Source organism: Salvelinus namaycush, unplaced genomic scaffold (genome assembly GCF_016432855.1).
Source record: "Salvelinus namaycush isolate Seneca unplaced genomic scaffold, SaNama_1.0 Scaffold185, whole genome shotgun sequence".
NCBI lineage: Eukaryota > Metazoa > Chordata > Actinopteri > Salmoniformes > Salmonidae > Salvelinus > Salvelinus namaycush.
In genome coordinates, this window is record NW_024058619.1 from 227,613 (window position 1) to 248,373 (window position 20,761).

At 46.8% G+C, this 20,761-nt stretch overlaps 1 protein-coding gene and 1 long non-coding RNA gene across 2 annotated transcripts in view; one reads left to right on the forward strand and one right to left on the reverse strand.

Annotated features, from left to right (window-relative positions):
- The window catches only part of LOC120037758 (dystroglycan-like), a 107,147-nt gene that overhangs the window by 35,907 nt on the left and 50,479 nt on the right, over positions 1–20,761 (forward strand). The gene's annotated exons all lie outside the window — the stretch shown is intronic.
- Positions 16,283–18,644, reverse strand: LOC120037759. The gene is made up of 3 exons (XR_005474871.1): positions 17,705–18,644; positions 16,750–17,583; positions 16,283–16,584 (listed from the first exon to the last, which is right to left on the reverse strand). It is a non-coding gene; the product is annotated as an uncharacterized LOC120037759 (long non-coding RNA).

The following is a 20,761-nucleotide window of genomic DNA, read 5'->3' on the forward strand; positions in this document are numbered from 1 at the left end:
TCTTTGTGTTCCATAGTTCTACAGTTCCGCAACCAACCGTGGTTATTTATTGTCTTTGTGTTCCATAGTTCTACAGTTCCGCAACCAACCGTGGTTATTTATTGTCTTTGTGTTCCATAGTTCTACAGTTCCGCCACCAACCGTGGTTATTTATTGTCTTTGTGTTCCAAGAAACGCCGCCTGGTCCATCCTCTCCCATTTCTTCCTTCATAATTCACAGACTCATTGGTGTGTTGCTAAGAATAGCTTGTTATTACGTTTCTTGGCATGGAGATACACACCACATTATGGTGCACACATATGGTGGAAGAATGCTCTCCTTCTACAGCCTCCTACAATATGTTCAGTTGAACTAGGAGGATGCTCTCCTCCTACAATATGTTCAGTTGAACTAGGAGGATGCTCTCCTCCTACAGCCTCCTACAATATGTTCAGTTGAACTAGGAGGATGCTCTCCTCCTACAGCCTCCTACAGTATGTTCAGTTGAACTAGGAGGATGCTCTCCTCCTACAGCCTCCTACAATATGTTCAGTTGAACTAGGAGGATGCTCCTCTCCTACAGTGTGTTCAGTTGAACTAGGAGGATGCTCTCCTCCTACAGTATGTTCAGTTGAACTAGGAGGATGCTCTCCTCCTACAGCCTCCTACAATATGTTCAGTTGAACTAGGAGGATGCTCTCCTCCTACAGCCTCCTACAATATGTTCAGTTGAACTAGGAGGATGCTCTCCTCCTACAGCCTCCTACAATATGTTCAGTTGAACTAGGAGGATGCTCTCCTCCTACAGCCTCCTACTATATGTTCAGTTGAACTAGGAGGATGCTCTCCTCCTACAGCCTCCTACTATATGTTCAGTTGAACTAGGAGGATGCTCTCCTCCTACAGTATGTTCAGTTGAACTAGGAGGATGCTCTCCTCCTACAGCCTCCTACAATATGTTCAGTTGAACTAGGAGGATGCTCTCCTCCTACAGCCTCCTACTATATGTTCAGTTGAACTAGGAGGATGCTCTCCTCCTACAGTATGTTCAGTTTAACTAGGAGGATGCTCTCCTCCTACAGCCTCCTACAATATGTTCAGTTGAACTAGGAGGATGCTCCCCTCCTACAGCCTCCTACAATATGTTCAGTTGAACTAGGAGGATGCTCTCCTCCTACAGTGTGTTCAGTTGAACTAGGAGGATGCTCTCCTCCTACAGCCTCCTACAATATGTTCAGTTGAACTAGGAGGATGCTCCCCTCCTACAGCCTCCTACAATATGTTCAGTTGAACTAGGAGGATGCTCTCCTCCTACAATATGTTCAGTTGAACTAGGAGGATGCTCCCCTCCTACAGCCTCCTACAATATGTTCAGTTGAACTAGGAGGATTCTCTCCTCCTACAGCCTCCTACAATATGTTCAGTTGAACTAGGAGGATGCTCTCCTCCTACAGTGTGTTCAGTTGAACTAGGAGGATGCTCTCCTCCTACAGTGTGTTCAGTTGAACTAGGAGGATGCTCTCCTCCTACAATATGTTCAGTTGAACTAGGAGGATGCTCTCCTCCTACAGCCTCCTACAGTGTGTTCAGTTGAACTAGGAGGATGCTCTCCTCCTACAGCCTCCTACAGTGTGTTCAGTTGAACTAGGAGGATGCTCTCCTCCTACAGCCTCCTACAATATGTTCAGTTGAACTAGGAGGATGCTCTCCTCCTACAGCCTCCTACTATATGTTCAGTTGAACTAGGAGGATGCTCTCCTCCTACAATATGTTCAGTTGAACTAGGAGGATGCTCTCCTCCTACAATATGTTCAGTTGAACTAGGAGGATGCTCTCCTCCTACAGCCTCCTACAATATGTTCAGTTGAACTAGGAGGATGCTCCCCTCCTACAGTATGTTCAGTTGAACTAGGAGGATGCTCTCCTACTACAGCCTCCTACAATATGTTCAGTTGAACTAGGAGGATGCTCCCCTCCTACAATATGTTCAGTTGAACTAGGAGGATGCTCTCCTACAGTGTGTTCAGTTGAACTAGGAGGATGCTCTCCTCCTACAGCCTCCTACAATATGTTCAGTTGAACTAGGAGGATGCTCTCCTCCTACAGCCTCCTACAATATGTTCAGTTGAACTAGGAGGATGCTCCTCTCCTACAGTATGTTCAGTTGAACTAGGAGGATGCTCTCCTCCTACAGCCTCCTACAATATGTTCAGTTGAACTAGGAGGATGCTCTCCTCCTACAGTATGTTCAGTTGAACTAGGAGGATGCTCTCCTCCTACAGCCTCCTACAGTATGTTCAGTTGAACTAGGAGGATGCTCTCCTCCTACAGCCTCCTACAGTATGTTCAGTTGAACTAGGAGGATGCTCTCCTCCTACAGCCTCCTACAGTATGTTCAGTTGAACTAGGAGGATGCTCTCCTCCTACAGCCTCCTACAATATGTTCAGTTGAACTAGGAGGATGCTCTCCTCCTACAGTATGTTCAGTTGAACTAGGAGGATGCTCCTCTCCTACAGCCTCCTACAATATGTTCAGTTGAACTAGGAGGATGCTCTCCTCCTACAGCCTCCTACAGTATGTTCAGTTGAACTAGGAGGATGCTCTCCTCCTACAGCCTCCTACAGTATGTTCAGTTGAACTAGGAGGATGCTCTCCTCCTACAGCCTCCTACAATATGTTCAGTTGAACTAGGAGGATGCTCTCCTCCTACAGTATGTTCAGTTGAACTAGGAGGATGCTCCTCTCCTACAGCCTCCTACAATATGTTCAGTTGAACTAGGAGGATGCTCTCCTCCTACAATATGTTCAGTTGAACTAGGAGGATGCTCCTCTCCTACAGCCTCCTACAATATGTTCAGTTGAACTAGGAGGATGCTCTCCTCCTACAGCCTCCTACAATATGTTCAGTTGAACTAGGAGGATGCTCCTCTCCTACAGCCTCCTACAATATGTTCAGTTGAACTAGGAGGATGCTCTCCTCCTACAGCCTCCTACAATATGTTCAGTTGAACTAGGAGGATGCTCTCCTCCTACAGTGTGTTCAGTTGAACTAGGAGGATGCTCTCCTACAGTGTGTTCAGTTGAACTAGGAGGATGCTCTCCTACAGTGTGTTCAGTTGAACTAGGAGGATGCTCCTCTCCTACAGCCTCCTACAATATGTTCAGTTGAACTAGGAGGATGCTCTCCTCCTACAGCCTCCTACAATATGTTCAGTTGAACTAGGAGGATGCTCTCCTCCTACAGCCTCCTACTATATGTTCAGTTGAACTAGGAGGATGATTTGGCCTGTTTTCTTCTTCTTAAAACTATTTGTTGACCTGTAGCGTTAAAAAAACGTATTTAATCTGGTACCAGATAAAATGTAGTCCTAGTTCTGGACTAAATAGAGATTCTCTATTAAACAGGATATTTAGTCCAGTAATCAGACCCTAAATGCTAATCTGCCTTTTGAAGAGATGTTCTGGGTGTTTGTGTGGCGCCAATCCTCCCTGGCCTTGTCGCCTGTCTGCTTAGCTCTCGCTCTCCTCAACATATGTTGTTCCTGTTTTAGGAATGCCCCCCTCCCTCCCTCTCTTCTCACCCTGCCTGCCTACTGCCATTAATAGAACAGGTATCAGCTGTGTCTCTGGTTCTATTGGGAGACGTTGAAAGGGCATGTGGTGTGATGACCGGGAGAGGCTCTGACGGGACAGGAGGCCTTATCCCATTGGCTAGTATAGGAATTCCACCAGTCAGTGAGTCTAGTCGGTTATCCTCCAGTCGTCTTACGGGTTAGCCTAATTACACTGGGTATGGAATCTCCTAGCGGACGGGGGCGCCCCCCCCCCTCCCTGGCTTGCCAAAATAGATGCTGTCATCTCTCATCTCTCTGACCGTCTACAGCAGTGTTTCCCAGACTTTTTATAGTCCCGTACCCCTTCAAACATTCAACCTCCAGCTGCGTACCCCCTCTAGCACCAGGGTCAGCGTACCCCCTCTAGCACCAGGGTCAGCTGTACCCACTCTAGCACCTGGGTCAGCGTACCCCCTCTAGCACCAGGGTCAGCGTACCCCCTCTAGCACCAGGGTCAGCGTACCCCCTCTAGCACCAGGGTCAGCGTACCCCCTCTAGCACCAGGGTCAGCGTACCCCCTCTAGCACCAGGGTCAGCGTACCCCCTCTAGCACCAGGGTCAGCGTACCCCCTCTAGCACCAGGGTCAGTGTACCCCCTCTAGCACCAGGGTCAGCGTACCCCCTCTAGCACCAGGGTCAGTGTACCCCCTCTAGCACCAGGGTCAGTGTACCCCCTCTAGCACCAGGGTCAGCGTACCACCTCTAGCACCAGGGTCAGTGTACCCCCTCTAGCACCAGGGTCAGCTGTACCCCCTCTAGCACCAGGGTCAGCGTACCCCCTCTAGCACCAGGGTCAGTGTACCCCCTCTAGCACCAGGGTCAGCGTACCCCCTCTAGCACCAGGGTCAGTGTACCCCCTCTAGCACCAGGGTCAGTGTACCCCCTCTAGCACCAGGGTCAGCGTACCCCCTCTAGCACCTTGGTCAGTGTTCCCCCTCTAGCACCAGGGTCACCTGTACCCCCTCTAGCACCAGGGTCAGCTGTACCCCCTCTAGCACCAGGGTCAGTGTACCCCCTCTAGCACCAGGGTCAGCGTACCCCCTCTAGCACCTTGGTCAGTGTTCCCCCTCTAGCACCAGGGTCACCTGTACCCCCTCTAGCACCAGGGTCAGCTGTACCCCCTCTAGCACCAGGGTCAGTGTACCCCCTCTAGCAACAGGGTCAGCGTACCCCCTATAGCACCAGGGTCAGCTGTACCCCCTCTAGCACCAGGGTCAGCGTACCCCCTCTAGCACCAGGGTCAGCTGTACCCCCTCTAGCACCAGGGTCAGTGTACCCCCTCTAGCAACAGGGTCAGCGCACCCCCTCTAGCACCAGGGTCAGCTGTACCCCCTCTAGCACCAGGGTCAGTGTACCCCCTCTAGCACCAGGGTCAGTGTACCCCCTCTAGCAACAGGGTCAGCGCACTCTCAAATGTTGTTTTTTGACATCATTGTAAGCCTGCCACACACACACTATACACTATACATTTATTAAACATAAGAATGAGTGAGTTTTAGTCACTACCCGGCTCGTGGGAAGTGAAAAAGAGCTCTTATAGGACCAGAGCACAAATAATAATATAATTTGGCTCTTTATTTAACCATTTTACATATAAAACCTTATTTGTTCATCGAAAATTGTGAATAACTCACCACAGGTTAATGAGAAGGGTGTACTTGAAAAGATGCACATAACTCTGCAATGTTGGGTTGTATTGGAGAGAGTCTCAGTCTTAAATCATTTTCCACACGCAGTCTGTGCCTGTATTTAGTGTCACGTTCTGACCTTTATTTTTCCTTTGTTTTGTCTTTAGTTAGTTGGTCAGGGCGTGAGTTGGGGTGGGCAGTCTATGTTATGTGTTTCTATGTTTAGGTTTGTCATTTGGCCTGATATGGTTCTCAATCAGAGACAGGTGTTTTGCCTGTTTTAGGTGTTTTACCATATTTAGGTTGCCTGTTTTCACTGTTGGTTTGTGGGTGTTTGTTTCCTGTGTCTCTGTTCGTGCCACACGGGACTGTTTCGGTTAGGTTACTTTGTTATTTTGTATATTTTGTCGTGTTCTGTTAATTATATTAAAACATGGACACTTACCACTCTGCACTTTGGTCCGATCCCTGCTACACCTCCTCTTCAGACGAAGAGGAGGAAATCAGCCGTTACAATTTAGTTTTCATGATAGTGAGGGCCGAGAATCTCGTCATCATGCAAGCGGTCAGACAAGTGAAAATGATGGTCAGTAAAATATTTTAGCTCGTCTCAATTCAAAAAACGTGTCAATTTTTTGCCCCTTGATAACCAGCACACTATTTGTATGTAAATGTGTTACATGGTCGCTGCCCATATCATTGCATAGTGCAGAAAATACACGAGAGTTCAGGGGCCTTGCTTTAACAAAGTTAACCATTTTCACTGTAGTGTCCAAAACGTCTTTCAAGCTGTCAGGCATTCCCTGGGCAGCAAGAGCCTCTCTGTGGATGCTGCAGAGTACCCAAGTGGCGTTGGGAGCAACTGCTTGCACGCGTGTTACCACGCCACTATGTCTCCCTGTCATGGCTTTAGCGCCGTCAGTACAGATACCAACATGAGCAGCAGCTACGTTTGGCTACATACGGACTGTTAGTTGAGTTCCCGCGAGAGAGTAACGGTTAATGTGATTGGACGTTAATTATTTGTCTAGGCTACTTGTATTTGACATTGTGTTGTTATTTCACTGAACACTAGATGGTTTAATTTTATTTTTTGGCAGTGAAACGAGGCTACTCAGGCGAGAGAAAAAACACCTCACCCAAATGTATAGCCCCGTTGGAAAATATAAATGGACTGTTTGAAAATGTGAAGATAAAAAAACGGTTAATGTGATTGGATGTTATTTATTTGACTAGGCTTCCTGTATTTGACATTGTTCTTATTTCGCTGAACACTAGATTGTTTAATTATTTAATCAAATAAATGTGAATCATTTTTTTATTTGGCGTACTCCTGACCGCATTGTGCGTATCCCTGGGGTTTGGGAATAACTGGTCTACAGTCTCTGGGCCATCCGGGGTCTACTACCAGCCTGCTATCCATAGAAACAGACTCTAGGCTATATAGACAGTCATGTTAGGTTTAATGATCGAGATGGCTGGAGGTGGAGTCTGTTGTCATGTTAGGTTTAATTATAGAGATGGCTGGAGGTGGAGTCTGTTGTCATGTTAGGTTTAATGATAGAGATGGCTGGAGGTGGAGTCTGTTGTCATGTTAGGTTTAATGATAGAGATGGCTGGAGGTGGAGTCTGTTGTCATGTTAGGTTTAATGATAGAGATGGCTGGAGGTGGAGTCTGTTGTCATGTTAGGTTTAATGATAGAGATGGCTGGAGGTGGAGTCTGTTGTCATGTTAGGTTTAATGATATAGATGGCTGGAGGTGGAGTCTGTTGTCATGTTAGGTTTAATGATAGAGATGGCTGTAGGTGGAGTCTGTTGACGTCATCTTTCTAATGTATTATCTCACGTGACTTCAAGCTTCCCCCAGATGACACAGTATCCATAGTGACGGTTAGCCTAGCGTTGTGGTTAAGTAGCCTCGACAACAACAAAAACAGGAATAAACTGAAATAAGTCTGGACTTTACATGGTGATTATCTTTTTAATTCATTTTGGATTGAGGATCCAGAGCGTAGCTGGGTGGACTGCTCCACAGAATGGCCTGGGACGTGGACGTATCTAAAACATAAGACCTCTTTTGACGTCTGAAGACATCTGACTAACGTTGTTTTTAGGGTGAACTGTCCCTTTTTAAGGGTTCTGTTTTCCACTACTTTGCATTCCATCTTTTGGGAAGCAACAGCTCTCCATGAAAATGCTCAGTTATACCACAAGCTGGTGTTGGCTGTCTGTTTTACTGGTTATACACTCATTCATTCAAGCAATAAAGTTAGGCGTTTAATCTAGGATAGATGAGACATGGTCTGAAGTAGCCTGAGAAAAGGAATTACTGTATAGTCTATATCATCAACTCCACCAAAGACTGTTTTGAAAGCAGGAAAGCATTAGTTATTCTGAAGCATTAGGGCTAAAAACAGGCCTAGGCCTAAATTAGTTTGTCACATTTTTGCCTCAGTCGTCCCCGTTCCATGTCCCCTGTGTGAATTTGTTGTTTTTAATTCAGAGACATTCATCGCCTAAAACGTTCATCTCTGCCTGCTTACAAGAACCATTAGGCTACCATCCCCCCCAAAAAAACACAAATATGACAACATCATCAGATGACATTGGAGTTCAGCGGGTAATTATGTTCATTTATACTGATGGCCTTGGAGCAGGATAGTTCAACTGGGGGAACTTGTCACCTAAATGTGTACCTCCAGTAAGAAAACGTTGTCTGTCAGACAGGACAGGAATGCTTTATTTAAAGCTAAGCTACATTCTGGGATTTGAAAAACAACAACAACAAAACAAAATGGAGGACCTCGCCACTTTGTTTTCTTAAGCAGTTGAGGGATGAGCCTCTGGGAACAGCTTCCCGGATCCCAGACTGTAGCTTTTAAAGGGACTGATATTACATTTAGTCCTTACCTTTATTATACCAACGTAGCCGATCGTAATAATCCCGTGTATAATTGTTTCACCCTAAATATTCCTTTTCCCTCTTAATTATGCAATAAAAATACACCATAACTTTAAACACCATGCGGTTTTATTTATATATATATATATATGAATGAGAGAATATAGCCTTATAGCCTTACTGAATATAGCCTTATTATTATTATTATATATATATTATATATATGTATAAATAATATGGCTATATTCAGTATCACATCAAATCTAATTTTATTGGTCTCTGCGTACACATATTTTGCAGATGTTATCGCAGGTGTAGCAAAATGCTTATGTTCCTTCCTCCAACGGTGCGCAGTAATACGTACAAATAATACAAAATAATACACACAACTCAAACTAATTCTAGTCGCAGTAGAACACATTACACTAACATAACAGTATGATGCTGTATTTCCATTTCCCAAAGTAGAATACGTTTCTCCCAGTGTTTAAATACCTTGAGCATGACATGAGTTATTCTGGAAGTGTGATGGTCAAGTCTAGAAAGTAGAGTCCCGTGATTATAATACGCTGTGGATTCTCTGTATAGAGCAGGAAGCTAGGTGCAGGAACCCAGGAAGTTCCCTGATGGACTAATGGGGTATCTCTAAATAAACTAAACTCAAGCAGGATGACCTTTCGGTCACGGGTCATAGGCACGATGACAATACATTTACAATCCAGTCCAGACAAACCACATGCCCCTGCATAGACCTGCACTAGAACAGATGAACTCTCTATGTACAGAGCCTTTAAAAACCATTCATACCCCCTTGACTTTTCCCACATTTTGTTGTGTCACAAAGTGGGAATATAATGGATTTAATTGTAATTTTCTGTCAACAATCTACACAAAATACTCTGTAATGTCAGTGGAAGAAAGATGTTACATATTTTTGGGAATTTAATTTAAATCTTGATTAGATAAATATTCAACGCCCTGAGTCAATACATGTTAGAATCACCTTTGGCAAACGATTACAACACTGAGTCTCTCTGGGTAAGTCTCGAAGGTCATGTCCTACACTTGACACTTAACATGCTTCTCCTATCAGAATACGAAGATCGCATTGATTAGACGGACCTAGAGACACGAACGTTGGTTTGTGGTCTGATTTGTGTTCAGACCTGGTTTGCTACTTCAGGAGGTGGTCAGGGAGGCATTGTGTGCGGATTTCTCCTCATTCTGGACCAATCAGGCACACTGAAAGTGCATACAGTGGGAAACGCAGTCAGCACTCCTCCCACAAGTCTCCAGAAAACGAGTGTTTTGGGTCCCGAGAGGTACTTTTTCATTATCACTTTGGAGGAAATACATTCTTAGCGTGTGAAGAATTTGTTTGCTGGCCTCATAAATGCTAATATTAAGAAGAAGAAAACAAAGGCACGAAATAGGCAGCAGCTACTCTTCCTGGGGTTTATTATGGATCCCCATTAGTTCCTGCCAAGGCAGCAGCTACTCTTCCTGGGGTTTATTATGGAGCCCCATTAGTTCCTGCCAAGGCAGCAGCTACTCTTCCTGGGGTTTATTATGGATCCCCATTAGTTCCTGCCAAGGCAGCAGCTACTCTTCCTGGGGTTTATTATGGATCCCCATTAGTTCCTGCCAAGGCAGCAGCTACTCTTCCTGGGGTTTATTATGGATCCCCATTAGTTCCTGTCAAGGCAGCAGCTACTCTTCCTGGGGTTTATTATGGATCCTCATTAGTTCCTGTCAAGGCAGCAGCTACTCTTCCTGGTGTTTATTATGGATCCTCATTAGTTCCTGTCAAGGCAGCAGCTACTCTTCCTGGGGTTTATTATGGATCCCCATTAGTTCCTGTCAAGGCAGCAGCTACTCTTCCTGGGGTTTATTATGGATCCCCGTTAGTTCCTGTCAAGGCAGCAGCTACTCTTCCTGGGGTTTATTATGGATCCCAATCAGTTCCTGCCAAGGCACCAGCTACTCTTCCTGGGGTTTATTATGGATCCCAATCAGTTCCTGCCAAGGCAGCAGCTACTCTTCCTGGGGTTTATTATGGATCCCCATTAGTTCCTGCCAAGGCAGCAGCTACTCTTCCTGGGGTTTATTATGGATCCCCATTAGTTCCTGCCAAGGCAGCAGCTACTCTTCCTGGGGTTTATTATGGATCTCCATTAGTTCCTGCCAAGGCAGCAGCTACTCTTCCTGGGGTTTATTATGGATCCTCATTAGTTCCTGCCAAGGCAGCAGCTACTCTTCCTGGGGTTTATTATGGATCCCCATTAGTTCCTGCCAAGGCAGCAGCTACTCTTCCTGGGGTTTATTATGGATCCCCATTAGTTCCTGCCAAGGCAGCAGCTTCTCTTCCTGGTGTTTATTATGGATCCCCTTTAGTTCCTGCCAAGGCAGCAGCTACTCTTCCTGGGGTTTATTATGGATCCTCATTAGTTCCTGCCAAGGCAGCAGCTACTCTTCCTGGGGTTGATTATGGATCCTCATTAGTTCTTGCCAAGGCAGCAGCTACTCTTCCTGGGGTTTATTATGGATCCCCATTAGTTCATGCCAAGGCAGCAGCTACTCTTCCTGGGGTTTATTATGGATCCCTTTTAGTTCCTGTCAAGGCAGCAGCTACTCTTCCTGGGGTTTATTATGGATCCTCATTAGTTCCTGCCAAGGCAGCAGCTACTCTTCCTGGGGTTTATTATGGATCCCCATTAGTTCCTGTCAAGGCAGCAGCTACTCTTCCTGGGGTTTATTATGGATCCCCATTAGTTCCTGCCAAGGCAGCAGCTTCTCTTCCTGGGGTTTATTATGGATCCCCATTAGTTCCTGCCAAGGCAGCAGCTACTCTTCCTGGGGTTTATTATGGATCCCCTTTAGTTCCTGCCAAGGCAGCAGCTTCTCTTCCTGGGGTTTATTATGGATCCCCGTTAGTTCCTGCCAAGGCAGCAGCTACTCTTCCTGGGGTTTATTATGGATCCCTTTTAGTTCCTGTCAAGGTAGCAGCTACTCTTCCTGGGGTTTATTATGGATCCCCATTAGTTCCTGCCAAGGCAGCAGCTACTCTTCCTGGGGTTTATTATGGATCCCCATTAGTTCCTGTCAAGGCAGCAGCTTCTCTTCCTGGGGTTTATTATGGATCCCCATTAGTTCCTGCCGAGACAGCAGCTACTCTTCCTGGGGTTTATTATGGGTCCTCATTAGTTCCTGTCAAGGCAGCAGCTTCTCTTCCTGGGGTTTATTATGGATCCCCATTAGTTCCTGCCAAGGCAGCAGCTACTCTTCTTGGGGTCCAGCAAAATTAAGGCAGTTATACAATTTTAAAATATTACAATACATTCATTACAGAATTCACAACATCTGTGTGTGCCCTGAGGCCACTACTCCACTACCACATATCTACAACACAAAATCCATGTGAACATGTGTGTGTATAGTGTGTATGTTATCATGTGTGTGTATGCATGTGTCCGTGCCTATGTTTGTGTCTCTTCACAGTCCCCACTATTCCACGAGGTGTATTTTTTATGTTTTTTTTATATCCGACTCTCTGCTTGCATCAGTTTCCTGATGTGGAATAGAGTCATGGCTCTATATAGTACTGTGCGACTCCCACAGTCCATTCTGGACCTGGGGACTGTGAAGAGACCTCTGGTGGCACGTCTTGTGGGGTATTCATGGGTGTCTGAGCTGTGTGCTAGTTGTTTAAACAGACAGCTCGGTGCATTCGACATATCAATACCTCTCACAAATACAATAGTGTTGAAGTCAATCTCTCCTCCACTCTGAGCCAGAAGAGATTGACATGCGTATTAATGTTTGCTCTCTGTGTACATCCAAGGGCCAATTGTGTTGCCCTGTTCTGAGCCAATTACAATTTCCCTAAGTCCTTCTTTGTGGCACCTGACCACACGACTGAACAGTAGTCCAGGAGCGACAAAACTAGGGCCTGTAGGACCTGCCTTGTTGATAGTGTTGTTAAGAAGGTAGAGCAGCACTTTATTATGGACAGACTTCTCCCCATCTTAGCTACTGTTGTTTGTATATATTTTGATCATGAAAGTTTACAATCCAGGGTTACTCCAAGCAGTTTAGTCACCTCAACTTGCTCAATTTCCATATTATTTATTACAAGATGTAGTTGAGGTTTAGGGTTTAGTGAATGATTTGTCCCAAATACAATGTTTTTAAATATTTAGGACTAACTTATTAATTTCCACCCATTCTGAAACTAACTGCAGCTCTTTGTTAAGTGTTGCAGGCATTTCAGTTGCTGTAATAGCTGATGTGTATGTTGAGTCTTCCGTATACATAGACACACTGGCATTACTCAAAGCCAGTGGAATGTCATTATTTTAAGATTGAAAGAAGTAAGGGGCCTAGACAGCTGCCCTGGGGAACTCCTGATTCTACATGGATTATGTTGGAGAGGCTTCCATTAAATAACACCCTCTGTGTTATGTTAGACAGGTAACTCTTTATCCACAATTTAGCAAGGGGTGTAAAGCCATAACACACACGTTTTTCCAGCAGCAGACTATGATTGATTATGTCAAAAGCCGCACAACAATACAACCCCCAAAATCGTTTTATCATGTAGAGCTTAGCTGGCATACATAGGCGGCGCGTGAGTTTCTAGTTTGGGGAAGATAATTTTCACCATATAAAATGCACCTTTATAACAAAGCATTACATGCATAATTGCATTTGCGGTCATTTTTGAGAATGTTTTTTTTTCCTGCTAATTGATTGCATTTTAGAGCATTCACACTTAAGAGCATTAACACTTATAAAAGGGAAAGGGGGATACCTAGTCAGTTTTACAACTGAATGCCTTGAACTGAAATGTGTCTTCCGCATTTAACCCAACCCCTCTGAATCAGAGAGGTGCCGGGGGGCTGCTTTGATCGACATCCACGTCTTCGGCGCCCGGGGAACAGTGGGTTAACTGCCTTGCTCAGGGGCAGAACAACAGATTTTTATTATAGCCTACTACCCTGTGCACATTGTTGCGCTTATAATGTGAAGAAATAGCCTAATCGTTTATCCACATTTTAAGTTAAATGTTCTGATCTGCTGCATCAGCCTTGTTGCTTTTAAACATTTTTTTTTAAGCTAGTAGCTTTTGCGTAAGAACAGTTTTTGGCGATGCAAGTGGTTGTATTAATTTGGGATCTACCACAACTGTTCCAGACTATGTTTGGTACATTTCTTTCTCGCACAGAACGACAAGTTGACCAATAGAATAGGTCAACGTTTGCACTATGGAGGATAGTAGATGTACATAGGCTAGTGCTTTTGTTGTTTGTTAGGCTCATCTACTCATCTTGTTGGTTGAAAAGTTAATGTGGACAGTTCTTCTAACGTCTTCAATATGCTCCTCAGAATTCGATAAGAAGGGCGTGAAGTTGAATAAATGACTCTAAATTAAGCATATATATATATATATATATATATATATATATACATATACATTCGGAAAGTATTCAGACCCCTTCAATTTTTCCACATTTTGTTACGTTAGACATATTCTGAAACGGATTATATTGTTATTTATTTCTCATCAATCTACACACACTACCCCATAATGCAAAATCAAGTTTGTAGAAACGTCTGCAAATGTATGAACAAGTTAAAACAGAAATACATTATTTACGTAATTATTCAGACCCTTTGAGACTCGAAAATTGAGCTCAGGTGTAGCCTGTTTCCATTGATCATCCTTGAGATGTTTTTACAACTTGATAGGAGTCCACCTGTGGTAAATTCAGTTGATTGGACTTGATTTGGAAAGGCACACACCTGTCTATATAAGGTCCCACAGTTGACAGTGCATGTCAGAGCAGAAACCAAGCCATGAGGTCAAAGAAATTATCCGTAGAGCTCTGAGACAGGATTCTGTCGAGGCACAGATTTGGGGAAGGGTACCAAAACATTTCTGCAGCATTGAAGGTCCACAAGAAAACAGTGGCCTCCATCATTCTTAAATGTAAGAAGTTTGGAACCACCAAGACTCTTCCTAGAGCTAGCCGCCTGGCCAAACTGAGCAATCGGGGAGAAGGGCCCTGGTCAGGGAGGTGGTCACTCTGGCAGAGCTCCAGTGTTCCTCTGTGGAGATGGGAGAACCTTCCAGAAGGACAACCATCTCTGCATGACAACCATCTCTGCAGCACTCCACCAATCAGGCCTTTATGATAGACGGAAGTCACTACTCAGTAAAAGGCACATGACGGCCCACTTGGAGTTTGCTAAAAGGCACAAGATTCTCTTGCCTGATGAAACCAAGATTGAAGTCTTTGGCCTGAATGCCAAGCGTCACGTCTGGAGGAAACCTGGCACCAATCCTACAGTGAAGCATGGTGGTGGCAGCATCATGCTGTAGGGATGTTTTTCAGCGGCAGGGACTGGGAGTCTAGTCAAGATCAAGGGAAAGATGAACGGAGTAAAGTACAGAGAAATCCTTGATGAAAATCTGCACCAGAGCGCTCAGGACCTCAGACTGGGGTGAAAATTCACCATCCATTAGGAAAACGACCCTAAGCATACAGCCAAGGCGACACAGGAGTGCTATTTGCACAAGTCTCTGAATGTCGTTGAGTGGCCCAGGCAGAGCCCGGAATTTAACCCGATCGAATATCTCTGGAGAGACCTGGAAATAGCTGGGCAGCGACGCTCCCCATCCAACCTGACAGAGCTTGAGAGGATCTGCAGAGAAGAATGGGAGAAACTCCCCAAATACAGGTGTGCCAAGCTTGTAGCGTCATACCCAAGAAGACTTGAGGCTATAATCACTGCCGAAGGTGCTTCAACAAAGTACTAAATAGAGTAAAGGTTCTGAATACTTATGTAAATGTCATTATTATTTATTTTCTCCCCCCATAAATTAGCAAAAATATCACCAAAAACTGTTTTTGCTTTGTCATTATGGGGTATCGTGTGTAGATTGATAGGGGGAAAAAACGATTTAATAAATTTTAGAAAAAGGCTATAATGTAACTAAAATGTGTAAAAAGTCAAGGGTTCTGAAGACTTTCCGAATGCACTCGAACTTCAATTCAGAGTGTCTAGAATGTGTTGTTAGAACATTCAGAGTGGCTAGAATGTGTCGTTAGAACATTCAGAGTGGCTAGAATGTGTTGTTAGGATATTCAGAGTGGCTAGAATGTGTTAGAACATTCAGAGTGACTAGAATGTGTTGTTAGAACATTCAGAGTGGCTAGAATGGGTCGTTAGAACATTGAAAGTGGCTAGAATGTGTTGTTAGAACATTCAGAGTGGCTAGAATGTGTCGTTAGAACATTCAGAGTGACTAGAATGTGTTGTTAGAACATTCAGAGTGGCTAGAATGTGTCGTTAGAACATTCAGAGTGACTAGAATGTGTCGTTAGAACATTCAGAGTGACTAGAATGTGTCGTTAGAACATTCAGAGTGGCTAGAATGTGTTGTTAGAACATTCAAAGTGGCTAGAATGTGTCGTTAGAACATTCAGAGTGGCTAGAATGTGTTGTTAGAACATTCAAAGTGGCTAGAATGTGTTGTTAGAACATTCAAAGTGGCTAGAATGTGTTGTTAGAACATTCAGAGTGGCTAGAATGTGTCGTTAGAACATTCAGAGTGGCTAGAATGTGTTGTTAGGATATTCAGAGTGGCTAGAATGTGTTGTTAGAACATTCAGAGTGGCTAGAATGTGTTGTTAGAACATTCAGAGTGGCTAGAATGTGTCGTTAGAACATTCAGAGTGGCTAGAATGTGTTGTTAGAACATTCAGAGTGGCTAGAATGTGTTGTTAGGATATTCAGAGTGGCTAGAATGTGTTGTTAGAACATTCAGAGTGGCTAGAATGTGTTGTTAGAACATTCAGAGTGGCTAGAATGTGTTGTTAGAACATTCAGAGTGGCTAGAATGTGTCGTTAGAACATTCAGTGGCTAGAATGTGTTGTTAGAACATTCAGAGTGGCTAGAATGTGTTGTTAGAACATTCAGAGTGGCTAGAATGTGTTGTTAGAACATTCAGAGTGGCTAGAATGTGTCGTTAGAACATTCAGAGTGGACATGAGTAATTTTAGTCATTCTAAAGCCTGTCTGTCCCTTCTATTCTAAAGCCACAGTTAGTCCCCCGGCCTCATTCCACGCTGGACAAAGGTGTTACCATGGCGCCTCCAGGAACTGCCTGTCACCCCTCCATGTTGTGACCTGGTTCAGACTGGGAACTGCCTGTCACCCCTCCATGTTGTGACCTGGTTCAGACTGGGAACTGCCTGTCACCCCTCCATGTTGTGACCTGGTTCAGACTGGGAACTGCCTGTCACCCCTCCATGTTGTGACCTGGTTCAGACTGGGAACTGCCTGTCACCCCTCCATGTTGTGACCTGGTTCAGACTGGGAACTGCCTGTCACCCCTCCATGTTGTGACCTGGTTCAGACTGGGAACTGCCTGTCACCCCTCCATGTTGTGACCTGGTTCAGACTGGGAACTGCCTGTCACCCCTCCATGTTGTGACTTGGTTCAGACTGGGAACTGCCTGTCACCCCTCCATGTTGTGACCTGGTTCAGACTGTCACCCCTCCATGTTGTGACCTGGTTCAGACTAGGAACTGCCTGTCACCACTCCATGTTGTGACCTGGTTCAGACTGGGAACTGCCTGTCACCCCTCCATGTTGTGACCTGGTTCAGACTGGGAACTGCCTGTCACCCCTCCATGTTGTGACCTGGTTCAGACTGGGAACTGCCTGTCACCCCTCCATGTTGTGACCTGGTTCGACTGGGAACTGCCTGTCACCCCTCCATGTTGTGACCTGGTTCAGACTGGGAACTGCCTGTCACCCCTCCATGTTGTGACCTGGTTCGACTGGGAACTGCCTGTCACCCCTCCATGTTGTGACCTGGTTCAGACTGGGAACTGCCTGTCACCCCTCCATGTTGTGACCTGGTTCAGACTGGGAACTGCCTGTCACCCCTCCATGTTGTGACCTGGTTCAGACTGGGTACTGCCTGTCACCCCTCCATGTTGTGACCTGGTTCAGACTGGGAACTGCCTGTCACCCCTCCATGTTGTGACCTGGTTCAGACTGGGAACTGCCTGTCACCCCTCCATGTTGTGACCTGGTTCAGACTGGGAACTGCCTGTCACCCCTCCATGTTGTGACCTGGTTCAGACTGGGAACTGCCTGTCACCCCTCCATGTTGTGACCTGGTTCAGACTGGGAACTGCCTGTCACCCCTCCATGTTGTGACCTGGTTCAGACTGGGAACTGCCTGTCACCCCTCCATGTTGTGACCTGGTTCAGACTGGGAACTGCCTTTCACCCCTCCATGTTGTGACCTGGTTCAGACTGGGAACTGCCTGTCCCCCCTCCATGTTGTGACCTGGTTCAGACTGGGAACTGCCTGTCACCCCTCCATGTTGTGACCTGGTTCAGACTGGGAACTGCCTGTCACCCCTCCATGTTGTGACCTGGTTCAGACTTTCACCCCTCCATGTTGTGACCTGGTTCAGACTAGGAGCTGCCTGTCACCCCTCCATGTTGTGACCTGGTTTAGACTGGGAACTGCCTGTCACCCCTCCATGTTGTGACCTGGTTCAGACTGGGAACTGCCTGTCACCCCTCCATGTTGTGACCTGGTTCATACTGGTAACTGCCTGTCCCCCCTCCATGTTGTGACCTGGTTCAGACTGGGAACTGCCTGTCACCCCTCCATGTTGTGACCTGGTTCAGACTGTCACCCCTCCATGTTGTGACCTGGTTCAGACTGGGATCTGCCTGTCACCCCTCCATGTTGTGACCTGGTTCAGACTGGGAACTGCCTGTCACCCCTCCATGTTGTGACCTGGTTCAGACTTGGAACTGCCTGTCACCCCTCCATGTTGTGACCTGGTTCAGACTGGGAACTGCCTGTCACCCCTCCATGTTGTGACCTGGTTCAGACTTGGAACTGCCTGTCACCCCTCCATGTTGTGACCTGGTTCGACTGGGAACTGCCTGTCACCCCTCCATGTTGTGACCTGGTTCAGACTGGGAACTGCCTGTCACCCCTCCATGTTGTGACCTGGTTCAGACTGGGAACTGCCTGTCACCCCTCCATGTTGTGACCTGGTTCAGACTGGGAACTGCCTGTCACCCCTCCATGTTGTGACCTGGTTCAGACTGGGAACTGCCTGTCACCCCTCCATGTTGTGACCTGGTTCAGACTGGGAACTGCCTGTCACCCCTCCATGTTGTGACCTGGTTCAGACTGTCACCCCCTCCATGTTGTGACATGGTTCAGGCAGTTTGTCTTTCAGTCTAGTCCACTCCTCACCTCTCCCACTCGCCTTTCATTCCACCTCCCAGGCATCTACATACACACACACACACCACTCCTAGCCACCCACCTCTATTTAAATCTTAATCTCAGAGCTTTGGGCAGTGGACTGTATCAGCCATCAGAACTGGCCTCTCTCTCTCTGTCTCTCTGTCTCTCTGTCTCTCTCTCTGTCTCTCTCTCTCTCTGTCTCTCTGTCTGTCTCTGTCTCTCTCTCTCTCTCTCTCTCTGTCTCTCTGTCTCTCTGTCTCTCTCTCTGTCTCTCTCTCTGTCTCTCTCTCTCTCTGTCTCTCTGTCTGTCTGTCTCTGTCTCTCTCTCTCTGTCTCTCTGTCTCTCTGTCTCTCTCTCTGTCTCTCTGTCTCTGTCTCTCTCTCTGTCTCTCTGTCTCTGTCTCTCTCTCTGTCTCTCTGTCTCTCTCTCTGTCTCTCTCGGTCTTGGTGTCTCTTGGTGTCTCTCTCTGTCTCTCTGTCTCTCTCTCTGTCTCTCTGTCTCTGTCTCTCTGTCTCACTGTCTCTGTCTCTCTGTCTCTCTCTCTGTCTCGGTGTCTCTCTCTGTCTCTCTGTCTCTGTCTCTCTCTCTGTCTCTCACCCTGTCTCGGTGTCTCTCGGTGTCTCTCTCTGTCTCGGTGTCTCTCTCTGTCTCGGTGTCTCTCTCTGTCTCGGTGTCTCTGTCTCTCTGTCTCTCTCTGTCTCGGTGTCCCTCGGTGTCTCTCTCTGTCTCGGTGTCTCTCTCTGTCTCAGTCTCTCTCTCTGTCTCTCTCTCTCTCTCTCTCTCTCTCTCTCTCTCTCTCTCTCTCTCTCTCGGTCTCTCTCTTTCACAAAGGCCCAGTCAGTCAGTGTGGACGGTACTGCCAGAGCCCAGGTCTGTGTGCCTGTAGACCCCTCTGATCTAGCCTCCTTTTGATGTGAGAATCAGGAAGCCAAAGACCATTCCATTCCACGGCTCAGAGCTCACAGCCAGCTCAGGTTCAGGCTCTGGCTCTGAGTGCGTACCGAATGGTACCCTATTTCTATATCCCCTACATAGTGCACTACTTTTGACCAAAGCCATTTGGACCCTGATCAAAACTAGTGCACCACATAGAGAATAGGGTGGCATTTGGGACGCACTTCGGACTTTGAATGACGGACTCTGTGTGTCTTTTCTGCCGGTTTAGACGCCTCGGTCTCAGGTCTCTCCTTGTACCGGGGTGACAGGTGAAGGGTCGGTTGATCAAGAGTGGAATGCAGCTATGTGATGACGGTTTTACCCTCTGAATAGCCCCCTTCACTTCTCCGAGTGCTGAAAGGAACTCCTTTACCAATCTGCTAGACTACCAGAGAGGAGACAGTTCTGGCTTTCATCCCAAATGGCACCCTACTTAGTGCACTACTTTTGAACAGAGTCATATGGGTCCTAGTCAAAAGTAAGGCACTATATAGGGAATAGGGTGCCATTTGGGAAGCAGATCTGAAGTTCTTTGATACTGCCAGGCCACTCCGCCAGGCCAGTCCATCAGGCCACTCCGCCAGGCCAGTCCATCAGGGCACTCCCTGGTCCATCAGGCCACTCTGCCAGGCCACTCCGCCCGGCCAGTCCGCCAGGCCATTCCCATCAGGCCACTCCCTGGTGCATCAAGCCACTCTGCCAGGTATGGTGGAAAAACAGGCCACTCCCTGGTCCATCAGGCCACTCCCTGGTCCATCAGGCCACTCTCTGTTCCATCAGGCCACTCTCTGGTCCATCAGGGCACTCTCTGGTCCATCAGGGCACTCTCTGGTCCATCAGGGCACTCTCTGGTCCATCAGGCCACTTTGTTCCATCAGGCCACTCTCTGTTCCATCAGGCGTCTCTCTGGTCCATCAGGCCACTCTCTGGTCACTCTCTGGTCCATCAGGCCACTCTCTGGTCACTCCCTGGTCCATCAGGCCACTCTCTGGTCCATCAGACCACTCTCTGGTCACTCCCTGGTCCATCAGGCCACTCTCTGGTCACTCCCTGGTCCATCAGGCCACTCTCTGTTCCATCAGGCCACTCCCTGGTCCATCAGGCCACTCTCTGGTCCATCAGGCCACTCCCTGGTCCATCAGGCCACTCCCTGGTCCATCAGGCCACTCTCTGGTCCATCAGGCCACTCTCTGGTCACTCCTTGGTCCATCAGGCCACTCCCTGGTCCATCAGGCCACTCTCTGGTCCATCAGGCCACTCTCTGTTCCATCAGGCCACTCCCTGGTCCATCAGGCCGCTCCCTGGTCCATCAGGCCACTCTCTGTTCCATCAGGCCACTCTGGTCCATCAGGCCACTCTGGTCCATCAGGCCACTCTCTGGTCCATCAGGCCACTCTCTGGT